Source organism: Symphalangus syndactylus, chromosome 5 (assembly GCF_028878055.3).
Source record: "Symphalangus syndactylus isolate Jambi chromosome 5, NHGRI_mSymSyn1-v2.1_pri, whole genome shotgun sequence".
Classification (NCBI taxonomy): Eukaryota; Metazoa; Chordata; class Mammalia; order Primates; family Hylobatidae; genus Symphalangus; species Symphalangus syndactylus.
In genome coordinates this window covers 153,211,656-153,234,819 of record NC_072427.2, presented here as the reverse complement: position 1 = coordinate 153,234,819, position 23,164 = coordinate 153,211,656, and the positions used below count along the sequence as shown (strand labels likewise).

The window sequence follows — 23,164 nt, the reverse complement described above, 5'->3', positions numbered from 1 at the left end:
CACCTTAGCCTCCCAAAGTGTTAGGGTTACAGGCATGAGCCACTGCACTTGGCCAAGAGTTGTTTTTTACAAAAATGGGATCAAGCCCATTGGTGGCTTGTGCCTGTGGTCCCAGCTACTTGGGAGGTTGAGGTGGGAGGATTGCTTGAGGCTAGGAGTTTGAGACCAGTCTGGGCAACACAGCATGACTCTGTCTCTTAAAAAAAAAAAAAAAAGAAAAAAAAAGTGGGCTGAGGGTAGTGGCTCACGCCCATAATCCTTGCACTTTGGGAGGCCAAGGCAGGTGGATCATCTGAGGTCAGGAGTTTGAGACCAGCCTGGCCAACATGATGAAACCCCGTCTCTACTAAAAATACAAAAAAAAAAAAAAATTATCTGGGTATGGTGGTGCGCACTTGTAATCCCAACTACTCAGAAGGCTGAGGCAGGAGAATCGCTTGAAACTGGGAGGTGGAGGTTGCAGTGAGCTGAGATTGCGCCACCGTGCTCCAGCCTGGGCAACGAGCAAAACTCCATCTCAAAAAAAAAAAAATGAAGACACCAGTCATTCAGCAGTCATTCACCTTTTTTGGTGGTTTTCAGGATATAGTGCTTTTGGACTTTCTAATGTAAACATTCTTGATTTACTAATTTTTAGATTAATGACAGTTTATTTTGGGAATGGAAAGCTGGCTAGGATGTTACTTTTTCTCTCTCATTTTTAATTTTTCTGGTTGTTTTTTTTTTTTTTTAAGTGTCTCTCATAGTGGCAGCAGCTTTTCCCCAAAGGAATGCTTATTTTTTTTTTTTTTTTTTTTGAGACGGAGTCTCGCTCTGTCACCCAGGCTGGAGTGCAGTGGCGCAATCTCGGCTCACTGCAAGCTCCACCTCCCGAGTTCACGCCATTCTCCTGCCTCAGCCTCTCTGAGTAGCTGGGACTACAGGCGCCCGCCACCACGCCCGGCTAATTTTTTGTATTTTTAGTAGAGGCAGGGTTTCACAGTGGTCTCGATCTCCTGATCTCGTGATCCGCCCGCCTCGGCCTCCCAAAGTGCTGGGATTACAAGCGTGAGCCACCGCGCCCGGCTGCTTATTTTTTTTGACTGGACATTTTGGCTGTACCTAATCATCAAAGTTCTTCTTTTTTCTCTTTATCTCTGGATTTGGAAAACGGATTCATTTCGGTTTTCTTCCGCATAAATTCTTTTTTTTTTTTTTATTAATTTTTTTTGCACACATAAACATTTTCTAAAAATACATACAGACAAAAAGATGCGTATCAAACATATTAGGAAGGTTGCACATGGGAAGTCGGGGAATAAAAATGGGGGGTGGGAGTTAAAATAAATGAGAGAGGGACTTTATATGGATCAGTGATAATAACTCAATCCTCTATTTGACAAAGAAGAGGGAGAAGGAAGAGGAAGAAAAAGAAAGTGGGATAAAGGATCAGAAAGGGAGGAAAATAGAAAAAATTAGAGTATGACTCCAGGGTAGACCGGTTTTGTTGTCACTGAGTTGGTTGGTTGGCTTGTCTGCTGTATTTTTCATGCTTCACCAAGTTGGCCAGACTGGTCTCGAACTCCTAACCCGAAGTGATCAACCCGCCTCGCCCCCCAGAGTGCCGGGACCACAGGCGTGAGCCACCACGTCCAGCCCCCACATTGCCCCTGGCCTCCGTGGTAGACCTCCCAGACGGGGCGGCCAGGCAGAGACGCTCCTCACTTCTTCCCAGACGATAGGTGGCCGGGCAGAGGCGCTCCTCACTTTCCAGACGATGGGTGGCCGGGCAGAGGCGCTCCTCACTTCCCAGACAATGGGTGGCCGGGCAGAGGTGCTCCTCACTTCTTCCCGGACGGGGTGGCCGGGCAGAGGCGCTCCTCACTTCCCAGACGATGGGTGGCCGGGCAGAGGCGCTCCTCACTTCTTCCCAGACGAGGCGGCCGGGCAGAGGCGCTCCTCACTTCCCAGATGAGGCGGCCGGGCAGAGGCGCTCCTCACTTCCCAGACGAGGCGGCCGGGCAGAGGCGCTCCTCACTTCCCAGATGAGGCGGCCGGGCAGAGGCGCTCCTCACTTCCCAGACGATAGGTGGCCGGGCAGAGGCGATCCTCACTTCCCAGACGATGGGTGGCCGGGCAGAGGCGCTCCTCACTTCCCAGACGGGGCGGCCGGGCAGAGGCGCTCCTCACTTCTTCCCGGACGGGGCAGCCGGGCAGAGGCTCTCCTCACTTCTTCCCAGACGGGGCGGCCGGGCAGAGGCGCTCCTCACTTCCCAGATGGGGCGGCCGGGCAGAGGCGCTCCTCACTTCCCAGACGATAGGTGGCCGGGCAGAGGCGCTCCTCACTTCCCAGACGATGGGTGGCCGGGCAGAGGCGCTCCTCACTTCCCAGATGGGGTGGCCGGGCAGAGGCGCTCCTCACTTCCCAGACGGGGTGGTCGGGCAGAGGCGCTCCTCACTTCCCAGACGATGGGTGGCCGGGCAGAGGTGCTCCTCACTTCCCAGACGGGGCGGCCGGGCAGAGGCGCTCCTCACTTCCCAGACGGTGGGTGGTCGGGCAGAGGCGCTCCTCACTTCCCAGACGGTGGGTGGTCGGGCAGAGGCGCTCCTCACTTCCCAGACGGGGTGGCCGGGCAGAGGCGCTCCTCACCTCCCAGACGATGGGTGGCCGGGCAGAGGCGCTCCTCACCTCCCAGACGATGGGTGGCCGGGCAGAGGCGCTCCTCACCTCCCAGACGATGGGTGGCCGGGCAGAGGCGCTCCTCACCTCCCAGACGATGGGTGGCCGGGCAGAGGCGCTCCTCACCTCCCAGACGATGGGTGGCCGGGCAGAGGCGCTCCTCACCTCCCAGACGATGGGTGGCCGGGCAGAGGCGCTCCTCACCTCCCAGACGGGGCGGCCAGGCAGAGGCGCTCCTCACTTCTTCCCGGATGGGGCGGCCGGGCAGAGGCTCTCCTCACTTCTTCCCGGACGGGGCGGCCGGGCAGAGGCGCTCCTCACTTCTTCCTGGAGGGGGCGGCCGGGCAGAGGCGCTCCTCACTTCTTCCCGGAGGGGGCGGCCGGGCAGAGGCGCTCCTCACTTCTTCCTGGACGGGGCGGCCGGGCAGAGGAGCTCCTCACTTCTTCCCGGACGGGGCGGCTGGGCAGAGGCGCTCCTCACTTCCCAGACGGGGCGGCCGGGCAGAGGCGCTCCTCACTTCCTCCCGGACGGGGCGGCCGGGCAGAGGCGCTCCTCACTTCCTCCCGGACGGGGCGGCCCGGCAGAGGCGCTCCTCACTTCTTCCCGGACGGGGCGGCCGGGCAGAGGCGCTCCTCACTTCTTCCCGGACGGGGCGGCCGGGCAGAGGCGCTCCTCACTTCTTCCCGGACGGGGCGGCCGGGCAGAGGCGCTCCTCACTTCTTCCCGGACGGGGCGGCCGGGCAGAGGCGCTCCTCACTTCCTCCCGGACGGGGCGGCCGGGCAGAGGCGCTCCTCAGTTCCCAGACGATGGGTAGCCGGGCAGAGGCGCTCCTCACTTCCCAGACGATGGGTGGCCGGGCAGAGGCGCTCCTCACTTCCCAGACGGGGTGGCCGGGCAGAGGCGCTCCTCACTTCCCAGACGGGGTGGCCGGGCAGAGGCGCTCCTCACCTCCCAGACGGTGGGTGGCCGGGCAGAGGCGCTCCTCACTTCCCAGACGGTGGGTGGTCGGGCAGAGGTGCTCCTCACTTCCCAGACGGTGGGTGGCCACGCAGAGGCGCTCCTCACCTCCAAGACGGGGTGGCCGGGCAGAGGCGCTCCTCACTTCCCAGACGATGGGTGGCCGGGCAGAGGCGCTCCTCACTTCCCAGACAATGGGTGGCCGGGCAGAGGCGCTCCTCACTTCCCAGACGATGGGTAGCCGGGCAGAGGCGCTCCCCACCTCCCAGACGGGGCAGCGGCCGGGCAGGGGCTGCAATCCCAGCACCCTCGGGAGGCTGAGGCGGGCAGAGCACTCGGTGTCAGGAGCTGGCGACCAGCGTGGCCAAGATGGCGAATGCGTGCCTGCAGCCAAAGGAGAAAAAGCAGGCAGCGGTGGAGCGCGCCGGTCTGCGGCGCAGGCAGCAGGGAGCCAAGTAGATTGCAGCCTGGGCCAGAGAGGGAAGGAAAGAAAGAAAGGAAGGAAGGAAGGCCGGCCATAAATTCTTTTTGGTCCGTCCAGCTATTGCAGTTGCTAGTCATGTCTCCTTGTCAGACTTTGGCGTTTTATGACGGTCATCAATGTTAGAAAAAATTACTTGTTCTTTATCAATATCTATTTCAATACATTTCCTCTTGGGCTTTCCCTGGGGGCAGCACTGAATTTTTTTCCTTGGTTGAGCCATGCAGATTTTCTAGAAGTCATCCTTTAGTTTGGCTTTTCACTCCTCTATGGGTGCTGTTCAGCTTCTAGGAGATTTCTTGCAGTTTCTACTCGTCAACAGATTCACCAGCAGCACCCTCCTCCTCACTGAGACTGGTGCTTCCCCACCCATCTTTATCATTTTCAGCCTTCTCTTTTTCTTTCTCTTTTCTCTTTCTTTTTTTTTTTTTTTTTTTTATTGGTTACAGGGTCTTACTCTGTTGCCGAGGCTGGAGTGCAGTGGTGCAATCGTAGCTTACTGCAGCCTCTGCGTCAGGGGCTCAAGTGATCTTCCCACTTCAGCTTCCCAAGTAGCTGGGATTACAGGCATGCACCACCATGCCTGGCTAATGTTTGTATTTTTTGTAGAAACAGGGTTTTGCCATGTTGTCCAGGCTGGTCTTGAACTCCTGGCCTCAAACGATCCTCCTCCCTCAGCCTCTTGGATAGCTGGATTTCACAGGCAGGAGCCATTGTCCTTGGCCATATTCTTGCACTCTTGATTTTACTGGGGCCTCTGTCAGCTTACCCTGGAATTTATTCTGCATCATCTGAGGATTTGGAAGAACTGAATCACAGTTATAGTAGACAGCATCATATTCTTATCTTTGTGTGTTGTTTGTTTTTTTTTTTTTTTTTTTTGAGACGGAGTCTTGCTCTGTCACTCAGGCTGGAGTGCAGTGGCGCAATCTCGGCTCACTGCAAGCTCTGCCTCCCGTGTTCACGCCATTCTCCTGCCTCAGCCTCTCCGAGTAGCTGGGACTACAGGTGCCCGCCACCATGCCCGGCTAATTTTTTTGTATTTTTAGTAGAGACGGGGTTTCACCGTGGTCTCGATCTCCTGACCTCGTGATCCGCCCGCCTCCGCCTCCCAAAGTGCTGGGATTACAAGCGTGAGCCACTGCGCCCGGCCCCTTGTGTGTTTTATACTGGGACAGGTCTTGAGGAAGTTCTTCTGTCATGGCTAGGGGACATTAAACACCTTGAGTTTTTTCTTCTTTTGTTTCTCGGGCACTTTTCATAACCTTTTCAGTGTTTTGTGTTTGGAGCCACTCTTCCCAGTGACATACTGCACTAGTAGGTCTCTTGTCACTTTACCCACAGATTCTGAGTCTGTCCTATTTGTTTCTCTTCTTATCCTAGGAAGAATGTCAAGGTGGCAACCAATATCTCGAAACATGCAGTTGTGATGACGCTGACAGTTTTGGCATCAGTCCAGATGTTTCTTGTAGAGTTCAGTCATCACATCCAAAGATATCTTGGCTGCAGTTACATTGCTGTCGCTTAACGCGGTGTATATGAAATTCTGCAGTACTATATCCACTTTATTCTTGTGTTTTACAGTTATATTCTTGCTATCAGTCACAACATGAGTATGTAAAGTCTCAAAAGCTTATTATGGCAACTTGGAAGTTCAAAGAAGAGCTCTAGCAAACTTGATGGATGGATGTGATACTTCTCAGCAAGATCAAAGCTTTGCAAAGTGTTATTAGATGATTTTGATTCAAGACAGTACAGTATAATTGTAGGAAAGTAGATCTTTTAGTTCTTGAGGAAAGTTACTTAGATGTTCTGGGTAACAGTGACCGATCTGTGCCATAAATATCACCAGCTCTGTCAATTCTTTGCTGGGTTTATTGGTTTTAATTTGAGAATCTCCATATTGGATTTGTAGTGCATTAGTACTGCTGTAGAAACCCTTTAATGTCAGCCAGTGGCTCCACTTTATTAGATTCTATAACTGCTGCTTGTTACTGGGCAGCTAGTTTCTGCAGGATATGTTGGCTGTAGACTGGATCCACATTGAGTAGTTCTCAGAGAACCCGTACTGCTGACACTTGCAAACCCATCCCAGCTGTGGTGTGGAGTTGTGACGTTGTACTTCTGGATGTGACCAGAAACAGCATTTGGGAGCTCAGCAGGTGGTGCTGTCTTGGCTGATTGTGTGTGTGTGTGTGTGTGTGTGTGTGTGTGTGTGTGTGTGTATTTAATTTCTGAGACAGGGTCTTGCTCTTTCACCCAGGCTGGAAGTGCCATGGCACAATCACGGCTCACTGCACTCTCGAACTCAAACAGTCCTCCCAACTCCGACTCCCACGTAGCTGGGACTATAGATGCACGCCAGGCTACTTTTTTCATTTTTAATAGAGACGAGGTTTTGCCATGTTGCCCAGGCTGGCCTTGCACTCCTGGACTCAAGTGATCCTCTTTGCCTTGGCTTCTCAAAGTGCTGGGATTATAGGCATGAGCCACCATGCCAGGCCCTGTGTGTGTGTTTTTAAAATTAATATTTGTGGCTTACTTTACATCTGCATCTACTCTCTTCTTTTTAGTAGTTCTCTAGTGTATTATTAAATGGATATGCTATAACTTAATACTGCTCTTATTGATGGATATTTAGATTATATAAATGGATTGTAAATTGTCCATACATTTTGTGTATATTTATTGCAAGCTAATTCCCCTTTAGTAATTTTGTAATAGTTGAAGAAAACACATTTTTCATTTTGATGTATATTATCAGACTGCCATCCAGAAAGGTCTGCTCCACCTATTTACGTTCTCTGCTTGGCTCTTGAAAGCGTATGGTTTTGTTATCACTGATCAGAAAGAATCTGGGTGCCTGCCTAATAGACTATATATTTCTTGAGGATAAGGAACGTGTAACTTTCTTGATATCTACTGGCAGGTCTGGTATGTAGCAGGTGGTGAGTAAATGGTCTTTTAAAAACCTAAATTGGTTCATGTTCTGTTGGGGTTAACTGCTGAGTGAAGTGCTTTAATTTTGTTAAAAATAATATTTTCAAATTGTGAAATACAAACTTGAAAAACTGCAGTGTATGCTGGGCACGGTGGCTCAGGCCTGTAATCCCAGCACTTTGGGACGCCAAGGTGGGCGGATCACCTGAGGTCGGGAGTTCGAGACCAGCCTGGCCAACATGGCGAAACCCCCGTCTCTACTGAAAATACTAAAGAACAATCCCCCCACCCGCCGCCAAAAAAAAAACAAAAACTAGCCAGGCATGGTGGCCACTGCCTGTAATCCCAGCTACTTGGGAGACCGAGGCAGGAGAATCACTTGAACCCAGGAGGCAGAGGTTGCAGTGAGCCGAGATCGCACCATTGCACTCCAGCCTGGGCAACAAGAGTGAAACTCCATCTTAAAAAGAAAAGAAAAACTTCAGTATAAAATTGTCACTTTGGCGTATGTTGTGTCTCATCTTTCATCCCTAAAATGAGTTAAATAGGACGAACTGATACCTTAGGACCTCTTAGGAAATAATTAGTCTATTTTATAAGTACATTTGGTATGTAGAAATTGGAAGTTGAGGAATTTATTAAAAAGGGGATTTGTTTAACATTACTTACGGTTTTGAGTTTTCTGGATTGGAGTATACCATGTGTTAGAAGGGGACATATGTTGGTTAATGATATTATAGATTGGCTTAATTAGACAAGTGTCCAGACAGAAGGCAAAGGGAAGCTAAATTCCGAGAATTGCCAGATTCTCTTCAGGCATGGGAAAAATAACTGTAGAAAAGGACACTTTAAGTTTTTTAATGGAAGACTACAACAAAATGGTATTTTCTTTATAACTAACTGACTGATCATATTACACATTCTTTCTGGATTTATTGAATATAAGAATATTCTTATTTCCACAATATCTATGTACTAGAAAACAAAACATACAAAGCATGTGGTCTTAAAAGGGGCAAAATTAGTTAGCTTATTACACTTTGGCCATTTAGGCCTTTCTTTTGTATATTTGTTGTTAGTATATCAGCTGATAATTTTTCATTGAGAGCATATTCACTTTAATCTTGTATGTTTTGAAATTAAGTTTAGTGAACATTTATGCCTAGTTGTATCCAGATATCCATTCCTTTGGTTAAGGAGGATGTCTTTGTGGTAGGGGTTACATTACGAAAACTTCAGCAGAATGGAACAGAAGGTTGACTTTATTTTCTTGACATTTATTTTATCCTATTTCTTCCAGAAAGGATATCTGGTAACTTAAAATAAAAGATCTGGAAGTGTAATAAAATATGTGTAAAAAGAAGAAATCAGGGAAAGGACAAAGCATATATTCTTTTCCCAAGTGACAGCATAATTCAATGACTGAGAATAAAAATTGGGTTTGAATTTGCTTGGCAGCGAGGGTAAAAATGGAAGTATGGTAAAATACATAGCACTAAACTAAAAGGAGGAACAAGACCAATTTTTCAGGGGTGAAATCCTCTCTTCACAGATTTTAAGAAACTATTTAAACTGGACATTATATAAAAGCTGTTTTGTTGTTGTTTGTGGCCCTAGATTAAAAAAAAGAAAAAGGTGAGGGCTAAGCATTAAGAGTTCAAGCCAATGAAATACATTTTAGGGGTTGATTTGAATTTAGGCTGCAGATGTGTGTTTTATTTGGCCAATATAGGTTTTTTTTTTCTTAAAATATTTCAAACATACATGAGACTACAGAGACCAATATAATTAACATTCATATATTAACCATACAGCTGTAGCACATCTTAGCATGTTCCCATATTTCTCTTTTTTTTGAGGAAAATAATATCATGTACAGTTGAAGCAACTTCTTGGATTACAGTTTACTTTCTTCCCAGAAGTTAACTATTATTCTGAGTATAATGTTGATCTTTTTTTTTTTTTTTTCCAAAACAAGGTCTCACTCTGTCACCCAGGCTAGAGTACAGGGACATGATCACGGCTCACTGCAGCCCATCTCCTTTGCTCAAGCAGTCCTCCCATTTCAGCCTTCCAAGTAGCTGGGAACTCAGGTGTACACCACTGTGCCCAGCTAATATTCGTATTTTTTGTAGAGATTGGGTTTTGCCTGTTACCCGGACTGGTCTCCTGTGCTCAAGCAGTCCATCCACCTCGGCCTCCCAAAAGTGTGGTGTGAGCCACCACTCCTGGCCTGGTCATTTTTAATGCATGCTTTTGTGTAATTACTACATGGGTATATATTCACAAACAAATCATAGTATTGCTTTGCATATTTTCAGATTTGATGTAAATGATATATTCTGCCTATTTGATAATTTGTCTTTCAGGAAAATTTTTTTGATTTATATGAAACTGCTGATACGTTACCATTTTTGACGTACAAAGTGACAGTTTCATATGGCCCACCCTAATAGTCATTACTTTTATCTGCTGTAAAATTATTTTCTATTATATGAATATAGCCAGATAAAATTTATTTATTCTCATGTTGATAGGCATTTAGATTGTTTCCAGGTTTTCGTGTGTTAAAAATAATGTTACATTGAACATTCCTTATTAGGAATCATTGTGCTTACATTTAAGATTTTTGGCAAGTTTTAAAAACTGCATGTTGTGGCCAGGCACTGTGGCTTGAGCCTGTAATATCAGCACTTCGGGAGGCTGAGGTGAGTGGATCACCTGAGGTCAGGAGTTTGAGACCAGCCTGACCAACATGGTGAAACTCCATCTCTCCTAAAAGTACAAAAATTAGCTGGGCGGGGTGGCGGGTGCCTGTAATCCCAGCTACCCAGGAGGCTGAGGCAGGAGAATTGCTTGAACCTGGGAGGCAGAGGTTGCAGTGAGCCGAGATCGCGCTATTGCACTCCAGCTTGGGTGATGAGCGAAACTCCATCTTAAAAAACAAATGAACAAACAAAAAAAAAACCCCGCATGTCGTGACTCCCTAATGGATTGTGAAATCAATTTAGGAATTAGAAAAGTATCAGGTTTTATTGCAAACAATAAGGATAAAATGTTTTGTGAAATTTTTATTTCTGTGTGTATGTATGTGGTTACTAAGTTTGAAATGAAGCCCTCTATGGTGAATTACCCAGAGGTGCAATTATTGGGCTGAAGATCTTGGAGGTTATGGGAATTTTTTTAGCTGTATTGGATATTGTCAAATTTGCTGTCACTTTGCATATTTTAGCACTGGAGTATGAGAATTTGCTATCTTCCGATTGTTATGATTCATGGCATTGTCAGAGTTTTTACATGTTTACAAATCAGATGAGTATGAAATGGTACCACATTGTCTTAATTTTTATTTTTGATTATGGGGTTGAGTATGTTTTCAAATGTTAGATTACTATTCAGTGTTTGTTTCTTGAATTGGCTGTTCTTTTCCTTCCACAGCCATTTGGGTGGTCTTTCTAAATTGATTTTAGAAAGTTTTGAGTTCATTACATACTCTGATTATGTTTGTTAAGTGAATTGCAACTGTCTTTTCTCAATCTGTGTGGCTTATCTCTTAACTTTTTATATGGTTTGTTTTGTTAAATAGAAATGATTATTATAAAATATGTCACTATTTTCTTGTTTGTGTTTTATTTAAGAAATCTGGGGTGATCACTCTGTGGTTCTCCTCATGCACATTAATAAATTTGTTACTTCATTTCTTCAGTTGATCTCCCTTTTGTGATTTGTTTTTTAAGTGAACCATTAAAGAGCAAAGGAGAAGTTTTCCCGTGGCTCCTACGCTGCTATTCAAAACTTCCTGGGTTAGTAAGCCTTCTTGTGAATTGTCTTTAAAATATTTATTAAAAACTCTTAGGAACTATCATATAAAGCCTTACATTTGTGTACAAAGATGCTCTCTGACATTGCTTGACTAGTGAGGAAAGTTAAAACAATCTAAATGTTAAAAATACATTATATGTATCCAGACTTCAGAATTTTTTTGTAGACATTAAGAGAATAAGCTAGAGCTGTACATTGTGACGTGAAAGTGCCTGCTATATACTAGTTAAGTTTTTTAAAAAGTATATTGCAGAGAAAATATGCACAGTATAATCTTATGGTGCAGAATTTTTGCAGGCACATATGTATATGATATATGCAATCTATATATGCATATAGAAGGGTCTGAAAATATATAATAGTTGCCACTGGAGTGGTATGTGTGTTTGTGTTGCTTTAATTTTTTTCAGTACGCATTTTTTTTTTTTTTTTTTGAGACAGAATCTCGCTCTTTTGCCCAGGCCGGAGTGCAGTGATGCTATCTCTGCTCACTGCAAGCTCCACCTCCCAGGTTCACACCATTTTCCTGCCTCAGCCTCCCGAGTAGCTGGGACTACAGGTGCCCTCCACCGCGCCTGGCTAATTTTTTGTATTTTTTTAGTAGAGACGGAGTTTCACCGTGTTAGCCAGGATGGTCTCGATCTCCTGACCTCCTGACCTCCCATTTAAACAAAAGTAAAAAACAATTTAAAAGAAATTTGGCTGGGTGTGGTGGCTCATGGCTGTAATCTCAGTACTTTGGGAGGCTGAGATAGGAAGTTTGCTTGAGCCAAAGGGTTCAAGACCAACCTGGGCAATAGAGTGAGACCTGTCTCTACAAAAAAATTAAAAAATTAGCCAAGTGTGGTAGTGCGTGCCGGGACTGAGGTGGGAGGATAGCTTGAACCTGGGAGGTCAAGGCTGCAGTGAGCTGTGATTGAGCCACTGCACTCCAGCCTGGGTGACAGAGCGAGACTCTGTCCCATGAATAAATAAATAAATAAATAAATAGGAGAATCTTAATAACCTTGGAGTATGGAGTAGATTTGTTTGTTTTTTTGTTTGCGACAGGGCTTAAGTAATCCTACCACCTCAGCCTCTCTAGTAGCTAAGACTAGAGGCATGTGCCACCACACATGATTAATTTAATTTAATTTAGTTTTGTGAGGATAGGATCTCACTATGTTGCCCAGGCTGGTCTCAAACTCCTAGCCTAACTGATCCTCCTGCCTCAGCCTCCCCAAGTGCTGGGATTACAGATGTGAATCACTGTGCCCCCACCAGTTTTTTGTTTTTTTTTTTTAATATATATATTTGGGTCTTGATTCTACCTGGAAATTTTTTTTTTTTTTTTTTTTTGGTGTGTGGTGTGAGGCAGGGATCAAATTTAATTTTATTATATGCAAACCCAATAACCATATTACTCTTAACAGAGTGTTTTGAATTTTTGAGTTATAATTTTTTTTTTTTTTTTTTTGAGATGGAGTCTTGCTCTTTCGCCCAGGCTGGAGTGCAGTGGCGCAATCTCGGCTCACTGCAATCTCCGCGTCCCGGGTTCACGCCATTCTCCTGCCTCAGCCTCTCCGAGTAGCTGGGACTACAGGCGCCCGCCACCACGCCCGGCTAATTTTTTGTATTTTTTAGTAGAGACGGGGTTTCACCGTGGTCTCGATCTCCTGACCTTGTGATCCGCCCGCCTCGGCCTCCCAAAGTGCTGGGATTACAAGCGTGAGCCACCGCGCCCGGCCTTGAGTTATAATTTTTAAAAGCACCTCATGGTTTCTTGTTAAGCACAATTACAGTCTTTTTGTCCTTCACCAGGCTGCTTCATATATTCAAGTTTGTGATCTCTGTGACCAGAGTGATATGATTGGTGGATTACTTGATCCAGAAATAGAACCTAGAAGAGTAGATACAGAGTATATTTTGTAGGTCTTACTCAAATGTCATTTCTCTTACTATTTAAATAGAAATTAGATTGGACTTTCTTCTCTAATAAACTTGCTTTCACTTAAAAAAGAAATTGGATTGCAGACGATTTGAGGATATACATTAATGAGGAAACAGATTGCTGGTTTTTTGCATTGCTGGCTACAGACCTTGGAAACTAGAGAAGCACATGGTTGATTGATTGATATCTTGTTCTAAAACTTGAGCATACTTACATGTATTTGGTCATCCAGCTATTATCACATATTATTCTAACGTTTGAGACTTTTAATTTTGACTTTAGGGGATGTATATCAATAAAGTTGTCTTAACTTTCTGAGGTGTTTGATATAAAACACTATAAACACTTAGTTTAAGTATGAAGACTATTTTTCTTTCCTCTTAAGAGGGTTTTTATTACAGTTTTAGTCTAAGAAGTATTGCTGCTGAGGCCTTCAGATGTATATTCTAAATTTTTCTTTTTTCTTTTTATTCCTTTTCTTTCTCATACTGGTGGTCAGAAGAAGGCCTTATGATTTAGTAGAATTGAGCAATATTGAGAAAGATTGTAGATACAAGTTTATTTTTAGATTTCTTAGACTTGTAATATTGAGGAAGATAACTAACCGCTTCTTTGAATTTTCAATTTGCAGCATTATGAAGCAAAAAAACAAACAAACAAAAAGACAAAACAGACTTGTGCTCTGGAGGGTAATATGTGAGATGAGATAGAGCCCTAATGGTTGTTATTTAATAATGGGAGAAAGGTGCTTTATCATTTCAAAGTAGGGTTTTGATTTTGCCTGAAAGGTTAACTGTATAGGCCACATGTTTTATCTGAACAGATTTTATTTTTGAAGTAGTTTAAACAGTGGGTTATGTGGTATTAAAGTACAGATGATTTATGGAAGGAAGTCTTTACATATTTGATATATTTTGGCACAAAATACATAATCCTAGATTTTTCAGGATTTCCCTGACTACAATATTTAGAACTGTCGTTCCTTGTATTAGCATTTTTATGTACAGATTGAGCATCTCTAATCCAAAAATCTGAAATCTGAAATGCTCCCAAACCTGAAACTTTTCGACGCCACAAGTGGAAAATTACACACCTGACTTCCAGTGACAAGTTGCAGTCAGAACTTTGTTTCATGCACACAATTACAAAACATTGTATAAAATTACCTTCAGGCTATGAAACAAATGCATTTTGTGTTTAGACTTGGGTTATATCCCCAAGATATTTTATTATGTATATACAAATATTCCAAAATCTGAAAAAATTCCAAATCCAGAACACTTCTGGGTACTAATCTTTGTTTCAAAAACAATAGTCATTATTATAGATCATGGGAAATGAGGATAACCATTGTAATATGGCTGTAAAAGAGTTGTAGAAAGACTTTTCTCCTTTAAAGACATTGTGTTTTTAGCTTTGACCACTACCAGTGGCTATAATGCATTGTTTGTGCCTTTATTGAAGTCCTATAAGATGGTGGTAAAAGCATGGACTTTGAAGTCAGATAAAGATTTGAATTCAGGGTCTTCCACTTAAGTTTGTGTTTTGATGAATTGCTTGATCTCTATGAACCTCAGTTTCTTCATCTATAAAATGGGACCCCACTTCGTAAGGATTGTTGGAGATGATAGGTGAAGGGTCAACCACTGGGCCTTGTTCAAAGTTGTCTTCAGTAGTAAAGTAAGAATTCACCTTCTCCTGCAGAGAGATAACATCATGATGTGGGAAGAAGGGAACTACTTACTTTTGTGGGAGGCAGTGTTGTATAATAGGCCATTTCTTGCTTCTCTGTTTTGTACGTTGTGCAGCCTTAGGGAGATTATCCAGAAAGTTTTACCCTCAGTCTTCTCATTGGTAAATAGAGATAATGCTACCTATGTAGCAGCAGAGTTTTAAAGCTAAATGAGAATATTTATAAAAGCTCACCTTATCTGGCACATGGTAACATGGTAACTTCTATTAATAAATTTTTATGGTAATAAGCAGTCATATTATGCTTCTGAAGTAGGTCACAAGAAGGGCTTTTGGTTGGAGAAACCAGAATGGTTATGAATTAGTCCCTGTTTACTTTGAGGGAGTAAAGACTAGGGAGTATTCATTGAAGGAAGACTGTTTAGGAGGCTACTATTACTTGGCTAAAATACAAATAATATGACTGAAATAATAGTTTCTCAAAATTTTGTGTAATGTAGGCTTATGTAAATAAACCTTACTGTTGTTTTATTAGGATTTAAAATCAACTTTATTGAAGTATAATTTAAACAACAAAATATACTCATTTTAAGGGTGCAGTTAGATGACTTTTGATAATGTACATACCCAGATAACCATTACCCTAATCAAGGTAATGGAATTTCTGTTATCTCCAAAACCTTCCTCGTGTCCCTCACAGTCAGTGCACCACACCCCTCCCTCTGGTTCACGGAAACCACTGATTTGCATACATTCGTTTTGTCTCTTAGAATTTCATGTAAGTGGGCTGGGCAAGGTGGCTCAAGTGATCTTCCCGCCTCAGTCTCCCAAAGTGCTGGGATTATAGGTGTCAGCCACCATGCCTCGCCTTATTTGCATTTTTCTGATAGCAAATGATGTTGAACACTTTTTCATGTGTTCATTGGCCATCTGTATATCCTTTTATTAGATGAGGTGTCTAATTCTTAATTCATTTTTAAAAATAAAGTTTTTAAAAATTACTGAGTTACAAGTTCTTTATATGTTGTGGATACAAGTACTTTGTCAGCCGTTTGAATTTTGAATATACAGTCAGCCCTCCTTGTCTAAGGGTTCCACATCCACGGATTTAACGAATCTAAGATAGAAAATGTTTGGTAAAAAAATAACAATATGCGAATAAAAAATAATACAAATAAAAAATACAGTATGACAGCTATTTATATAGCATTTAATCATATTAGGTATTATAAATAATCTAGAGATTGATTTAAAGTATAAGGAAGATGTGCATATGCAAATATGGTTTTTTTTTTTTTTTTTTAATAAGGGACTTGAGCATCCTCGAATTTTGGTGTTCAGTTTTGGGTGGATTAGGAGGGTAGAGAGGGGTTCTTGAAACTAGTCCCCCAAGGATACCGAGAGATGACTGTATTCTTTTGTTCTGTGGCTTGCCTTTCATTTTCTTAACAGTCTTTGGAAGAGCAGATGTTTCTTAATTTTGTTGAGTCCAGTTTATCACTTTTTACGTATGGTTAGTGCTTTTTGTGTTTTTTTTTTTTTTTTTTTTTTTTTGAGACGGAGTCTCGCTCTGTCACCCAGGCTGGAGTGCAGTGGCGCAATCTCGGCTCACTGCAAGCTCCGCCTCCCGGGTTCACGCCATTCTCCTGCCTCAGCCTCTCCGAGTAGCTGGGACTACAGGCGCCCGCCACCACGCCCGGCTAATTTTTTGTATTTTTAGTAGAGACGGGGTTTCACCGTGGTCTCGATCTCCTGACCTCGTGATCCGCCTGCCTCGGCCTCCCAAAGTGCTGGGATTACAAGCGTGAGCCACCGCGCCCGGCCTTTTGTGTTTTAAGAAGTATTTTGCTACACCAAGGTTGTAAAGATTTTCACCTGTGTTTATTTTGGAAGCCTTACAGTTTTAGACATTACATTTAAGCCTATGATCTATTTCAAGTTAATTTTTGTGTGGGTTGTGAGGTAAAAGTTCAGGTTCTTCTCTCCCATATGAATATCCAGTTGTTCAAGCACCATTTGGTAAAAAGACTATCCTTTCCTCGTTTAATTACTTTGACCTTTGTTGAAAATCAGTCCTCCATAAATGAGTGGGTCTTTTTATTATTGCATTGATCTGTGTACCTATATATATATATTTTTTTTTGAGACAGAGTCTTGTTCTGTCATCCAGGCTGGAGTGCAATGGCACGGTCTTGGGTCACTGCAACATCTGCCTCCCAGGTTCAAGCGATTCTCCTGCCTCAGCCTCCCGAGTAGCTGGGATTACAGGCATGCACCACCACGCCTGGCTAATTTTTGTATTTTTAGTAGAGACGGGGTTTCACCATGTTGGCCAGGCTGGTCTCGAACTCCTCACCTCAGGTGATCCACCTGCCTATACCTCCCAAAGTGCTGGATTACATGTGTGAGCCACTGCACCTGGCCCTGCATATCTATACTTATGCCAGTACTACACTTGATTACTGTAGCTTTATGGTAAATTTTGGTTACTCTAGATTCTTTGCATTCCCATAAATTTTGGTATTAATAGTGTCAGTTTCTATCAGAAAGCCTGCTGGAATTTCAGTTGGTGTTGTATTAAGTATACAGATGATTTGGGAGAGAATTGTAATTTAAAAAATATTGAGTCTTCTGGTCCTTGAAAATGGTGTATCTTATTATTTTTTAAGGTTCTTTAGTTTCTCTCAGCAGTGTTTTGTAGTTTTCAGTGTAGGACGTGTTGGACATCTTTTATTGGATTTATTCCTAATTATTTTAAGTGCTTAAATGGGAATTTTTAAAAAGTTTCATTTTTTCCAGTTTGGTGCTAGTATGTAGATTACAATTGATCGGTGGTCTGTCTAGCATGTAGAAATTCCTTAATAAGTAGTCAAATGGAATTTAATTTGTTCTCATCTAACTTTCTGGAGAAAATAATCATCTAAAAGAACAAAAGATTATCTCTGAATTTGAATGGGTTTTAAATTTGTATGATTATGTACCTTATTTTAATTTCTCTGAATTTGAAACATAGAAGTACCTTTGGATTTTATGGTAAAATATACAATATTGGATATAAGTGGAGACATGTAGAGATCATTCAACAGATGAGAGGATATAGCTATAGAAAAGCAGAGTTGAAAATTTTTAGATGGTAAAATATTCAATATTTATATTAAATATAATATTTTAAAGTAGAAAGTGCTTGAGTAGTATGATTAAAAAGAGGAATCTTGTTTTCATTTGAATACATTTTGGCCTACAAGAATGTCTGTTACTGGCTTAAGTATTTTTCTTTGTATATACCGTCAGATGATTTACCATTTCCCAGCCAAACCTGATTTGTTGGCCCAGTACAACTCTTTTCTCTCTTTTAAGCTGCGTCCTTGATAGTATTTCTGTTCATCCTGCCCAGAAGATTGTGTTCTCACACAGTTTTCTGTTATTGGTTCTAAAACATGGTGTAAATGAGAGGATTGTAAAATGCACCAATCAGCACTCTGTAAAAATGCACCAGTCAGTGCTCTGTGGCTAGCTAGAGGTTTGTAAAATGGACCCATCAGCACACTGTAAAATGGACCAATCAGCACTCTGTAAAATGGGCCAATCAGCAGGACATGGGCAGGGACAAATAAGTCAGAGTGCAAGGGAACACAGAAGAAGGCATCCTTGAGGTCCAGAACCGTGAACGATTCTGCTTCCTCTGGTATTTGAGAGAGCAGGGTATAGGGGTTGGGTACAACTGGATATAGAGGAATTACTGCCTCATTGATGAGTCTAAGATCTTGCACTAGTCTCCACTGACTGATTTTTGTACTCGTAGAATTGGGGTGTTGCAGGAGCTGCTGCATTTTCTTACTAGGCCTTGAGCTTTTAAATGTCTAACAATATCCTGTAATCCTTTATGAGCTTCAGGCCTTAAGGGATATTGCCTTTGATAAGGAAAAGTGGTGGGGTCTTTTAGCCTTATTTGGAGTGGGCGGGCATATTTTGCCCTTCTGAATTGTCCTTCCAATGCCCAGACTTCAGGGTTGATTCCCTCCTCAAGCAGGGGACAACAAATGGGTAACTTGTTCCCCATATTCATGTAGATAGTAGCTCCATCTTTGGCTAATATGTCCCTCCCTAATAAGGGTATGGGACTTTCAGGCATAACAAGAAAGGCATGTGAAAAGAGCAAAGTCTCCCAATTACTACTGAGGAGGTAGGAGAAATACCTGGTTACAGGCTGTCCCAGGATTCCTCGGATGGTAACGGACCTTGAGGACCTGGTGGGGATCCACACTGAGAATGGCTTGCTGACCAGTAGGGTATTTGTCCGTTTCTTCGACTGTCATTCTGTCATTTACCTGACTGAGATGCCAGGTATCTCCAAACTCTTGGGCTGCAACTAAAGCTGCAGTCTTTTCATTAAAGGCCAGGGTTTGATCTAACAATAGCATGACATCTCTCCAAGTGAGGTTGAAGGTTTGCCCTAGACCCTGTAGGACATCTATATGCCTATCAGGATAATCTGAAAACTTCCCCAGGTCTACCGTCATCTGCTTTAAATCAGAGAGAGAGAAGGGGACATTTAAATTAGAGAGAGAGAGAGGGGTTGGGCCAAATTCCCCTCCCCCTACAGCTTGAAGGGGACATAACTGATAGCCTGGGAGTTTTTGTGGTCCTTTGGAGATTTCTTTGCTTGTTTCCTTCTGGGCGGGGGAGATTAGAGGAGGCTTATCATTAATAGGAAGGGGAGCTGTAGGAAGGCTGGGATATGGAGGTAAGCTGAGAGGTCCTCCTCCCCATCATTGCAAGCTTTGCATAATTGTGGAGTATCCTTCAATGAAAAGAAAGCTTGGACATAAGGTATTTCACTCCATTTGTCTTCCCTCCTACAGAAAAGGTCAAGCTGCAGGATAGTATTGTAATTTATATTTCTCTCAGGTGGCCATTTTTGACCATCAGAGAGAGAATATTGGGGCCAGGCCATAGTGCAGAAAAAAATGAGCCACCTCTTTTTCAGGGTTTGCGGGCCAAATTGGTCCCAGTGGCTTAGGATGCATTTCAAGGGTGAGCCTGTTGATGCCTGTGTGTTTCCCATCTGAAAGAAAAAACCGCCCGTGGTTTGTTCCCCTCTACCCTCCCAACCCCGAGTTACCGTGGCTTTAAAAGCCGGACCATTGTCGATTTGGCTGGCCTATAGAATTCCCCTCTGGAGGACACTACCACTGCAGGGCCCCTTCTTTACCCCTATCCAGCAGGAAGTAGCTAGAGTGGGCATCGCCCAATTCCCAGCAGCAGTTGGGGTGTCCTGTTTAGAGCGGGGATTGACAGGTGAAGCCAGCTGGACTTCTGGGTTGGGTCGGGACTTGGAGAACTTTGATGTCTTACAAGAGGATTATAAAATGTGCCATTCAGCACTCTGTAAAAATTCACCAATCAGTGCTCTGTGGCTAGTTAGAGGTTTGTAAAATGGACCAGTCAGCACCCTGTAAAATGGACCAGTCAGCACCCTGTAAAATGGACCAGTCAGCACCCTGTAAAATGGACCAGTCAGCTCCCTGTAAAATGGACCAATCAGCGCTCTGTAAAATGAACCAATCAACAGGACATGGAGGGGGACAAATAAGGGAATAAAAGCTGGCCACCCCAGCCAGCAGCGGCAACCTGGTTGGGTCTCCTTCCACTCCGTGGAAGCTTTGTTCTTTCGCCCTTCACAATAAGTCTTGCTGCTGCTCACTCTTTGGGTCCATGCCACCTTTAAGAGCTGTAACACTCACAGCGAAGGACTGTGGCTTCATTCTTGAAGTCAGCGAGACCACGAACCCACTGGAAGGAACCAACTCCGGACACACAAAGATGAGGAAAATTGTTCTTTAGGCTTTGAAGACTTTACTGTGTGCAGTTAGCATTGCTGAATGTGGTGGTCTCTGAGAGCAGTGTAATTCTGATGATACATGCAGGCATTTGTCTATTAAAAATTGGATGAAATTGAAGATGGGTTTATTGCCTTTTATATCATCTTTTGGATTTGTGATAAAGGCAAACCTTTGAAAATGTTTGTAGTTATTAATATGACCAGAAACTGGAACTGTTTCAGTTTGGCACAGGAGAGATTAGTAGTAGTATTGCTGTTAGTCATTATGTAAGAGATGATAATGTTTGGATTTAACCTTCGATTGTTTGTAATATGGTATTCCTAACATTCCTGACTAAAAGGCTAGTGAATAAAAAATAATGCATTTACAACTATATTAGAACTGCATTGCAGAAAGCATATGAAATTTCAAGTTTAGGAAATTTCCTGCTTTAAAACCTTTTTCTTCACACTTCACGCTTTCAGCACTTATGTGTGATACATCTAGAAGATGCATCTGGTTTCGCCAAATACAGTACTGCACCTGAATTACATTTTCAGTATTTATTTATTCAGTATTTATTTTCAGTCTTTATTTCCTGAAGGTTAATTTTCTTTAAAACCTTAGCAATTTTTCATCCAGCCCTTTTCATATTATAATCGTTTGCTTGTGTGATTTTACCACACACTATATCCAACTAGGTAGCCTTACTGGAAAACTTATTTGATTTTTTGCCAAATGGGAGATGGCTAGAATATTTTTTGTAGTAGAGAATATGTGGAGAAAATGCTTTAATTGATCCCTGACCAAATTCAGCAAGAAAAACTTAAGTAAACCTTAATAAGTAGGCAATAGAAGTTAAGGTGATAATATTCTGACTTTGGATATAAACACTCAAACATGAGCTCTGCTACTGGAAAGTAAGAAATAAAATTAGTGTTAAGTTGAGATGAGTCAACTTGTTGATCATCTGCCTAGCCTACTGTGATAGAAATGGTTGTAAGACTTGGAAGTTTTTCATGTCCTAAGTTGATAAGCATTTGAGTAGAAAGAGAGTCACTTTTCTCTTGAAGTTTTTCACTTTGGAATTTTCAAACTGTTTAAAGTGCTTTAAAATTTTCTGAGTCACTTCTTTATTTTCTGGGCTGCTCATATTAAGAGAAGTATTGCCTTTTTATCCTTTAAAATGTAATACCCTCATCTTTAGTGGTTGTCCCTGCTTAGGTTACATTGCTTAGAACATAACGTTTATGTTTGGTTAAAATTTCACTGAGCCGCTGGGCGCGGTGGCTCACGCCTGTAATCCCAGCACTTTGGGAGGCGAGGCGGGTGGATCACCTGAGGTCGGGAGTTCGAGACCAGCCTGACCAACATGGGGAAACCCTGTCTCTGCTAAAAATACAAAATTAGCCAGGTGTGGTGGCACATGCCTGTAATCCCAGCTACTTGGGAGGCTGAGGCAGGAGAATTGCTTGAACCTGGGAGGTGGAGGTTTTGGTGAGCTGAGATCATGCCATTGTACTCCAACCTGGGCAATGGGAACGAAATTCCATCTCAAGGAAAAAAAAAAATTCAGCCTCTGAAAAGCACTAGGGACTAAGCAATTTGACTGTGTAGGCTTTATTATTAGATTTGTGTATTTGTATTATAAGGAAAACAAATTTTTAGTAAAATATAATGTATTTTGTTCATTTTGTTGAGTTCATTGCTGGATTGCTGGTCTCTAGAACTTTTCCTGGCACAGAATAAACATATAATAAGTATTTTTTAAATGATGTACTTAATTTTATTACCCTACCATGCTTGAAACTGTGACTTTATATTATAGTTTCCTTTAGCAAAAGGTAAAACTATAGTCAATATATAGACTATAAATAAATTTTTAAAAATCTTCATTTACTGTAATGTAATAGCATCATTTTACATGTATACCTGCTTTTCAGATTTGTAACTCATTTGGTTTAAGTTTGGGGCGTTTGGATGTTTCTGATGTTGAATGATAAAATGTAGGCTTAAAAAAATTCTCCTTCGAGTTTTATACTGCTGTATTGTGTATAGCCTCTCTTTCATAATGATACTTGGACTCTGATGGTATAGAGTGACTCTTCTTTTAGTCTGAATGCATTCGAGATATTTCAAGTTCTTGAAAGACTGTTACACTTCTTGGGATGGTCATCATCATATTTTTGAAGCAGAGATCCTAAAACTTAAAAACCTCAGAGAAAGTCCAGCATCTATTTTCAACTTCTTGTTTTTTAAAGCTTTAGAACTTGACTTTGTACTCTTTGGTGAGGTGACAAAAATTTAGATTTTTTTTTTTTTAACTGAGGACTTCAAAAAATTTTTGTGATGTTTATAGTATTTTGTCTCTTTTTAGAAAGTCAAATTTGTTGAGGTAGAGTTTACACTCAGTGAAATTCACCCGTTTTAGATGTATGGTTCTGTGAATTTTGACAAACATTACTGAAATGGCTAAAGTGGACTGCTCTCTAGCAGACAGTGCTAAAATAGCAACTTAGCAATTAAAATGTCATCTTTTTATCACTTTGGGAAGATTCTCATTGGTATTTTTCCATGGGTACAATAAGAGACCAGCAGTGTGGCAGGCTTTCACTGCCTTTTTCCCCCAACTCTACTTCACATAATGGTGAGATTTTCCTGTTTTCTTAGGAAAGTCAGCCAGTGGGGTAGGGTGATAAGCTAGGACGGGTTCCTTGTGATTTTATTTAAAGGTTGGTCTACTTAATGCTGGGGGAAAAAAGTAGTGTAGTGATAAAACATGTTGCCTGCCTTTACATTTTCAAAATAATTTTAAGGAAATAAACTGCTGTTTGATTCGAAATGCTTCTTTGTGTTATG

The 23,164-nt window shown here is 42.6% G+C and overlaps 1 protein-coding gene and 1 pseudogene across 20 annotated transcripts in view; one reads left to right on the top strand and one right to left on the bottom strand.

Annotated features, from left to right (window-relative positions):
• Positions 1–23,164, top strand: part of ADIPOR2 (adiponectin receptor 2) — a 98,386-nt gene that overhangs the window by 4,420 nt on the left and 70,802 nt on the right. For 5 of the 20 annotated variants that reach the window (XM_063639935.1, XM_063639942.1, XM_063639941.1 and 2 more), the window contains exon 2: positions 10,777–10,842. The exons of the other annotated variants lie outside the window; for them this stretch is intronic. The gene's annotated coding sequence lies outside the window, so the exon portion shown is untranslated. The remainder of the gene's footprint in view (positions 1–10,776; positions 10,843–23,164) is intronic. 20 annotated transcript variants of the gene reach the window in all.
• On the bottom strand, positions 5,070–18,799 carry LOC129481697 (protein SDA1 homolog; annotated as a pseudogene).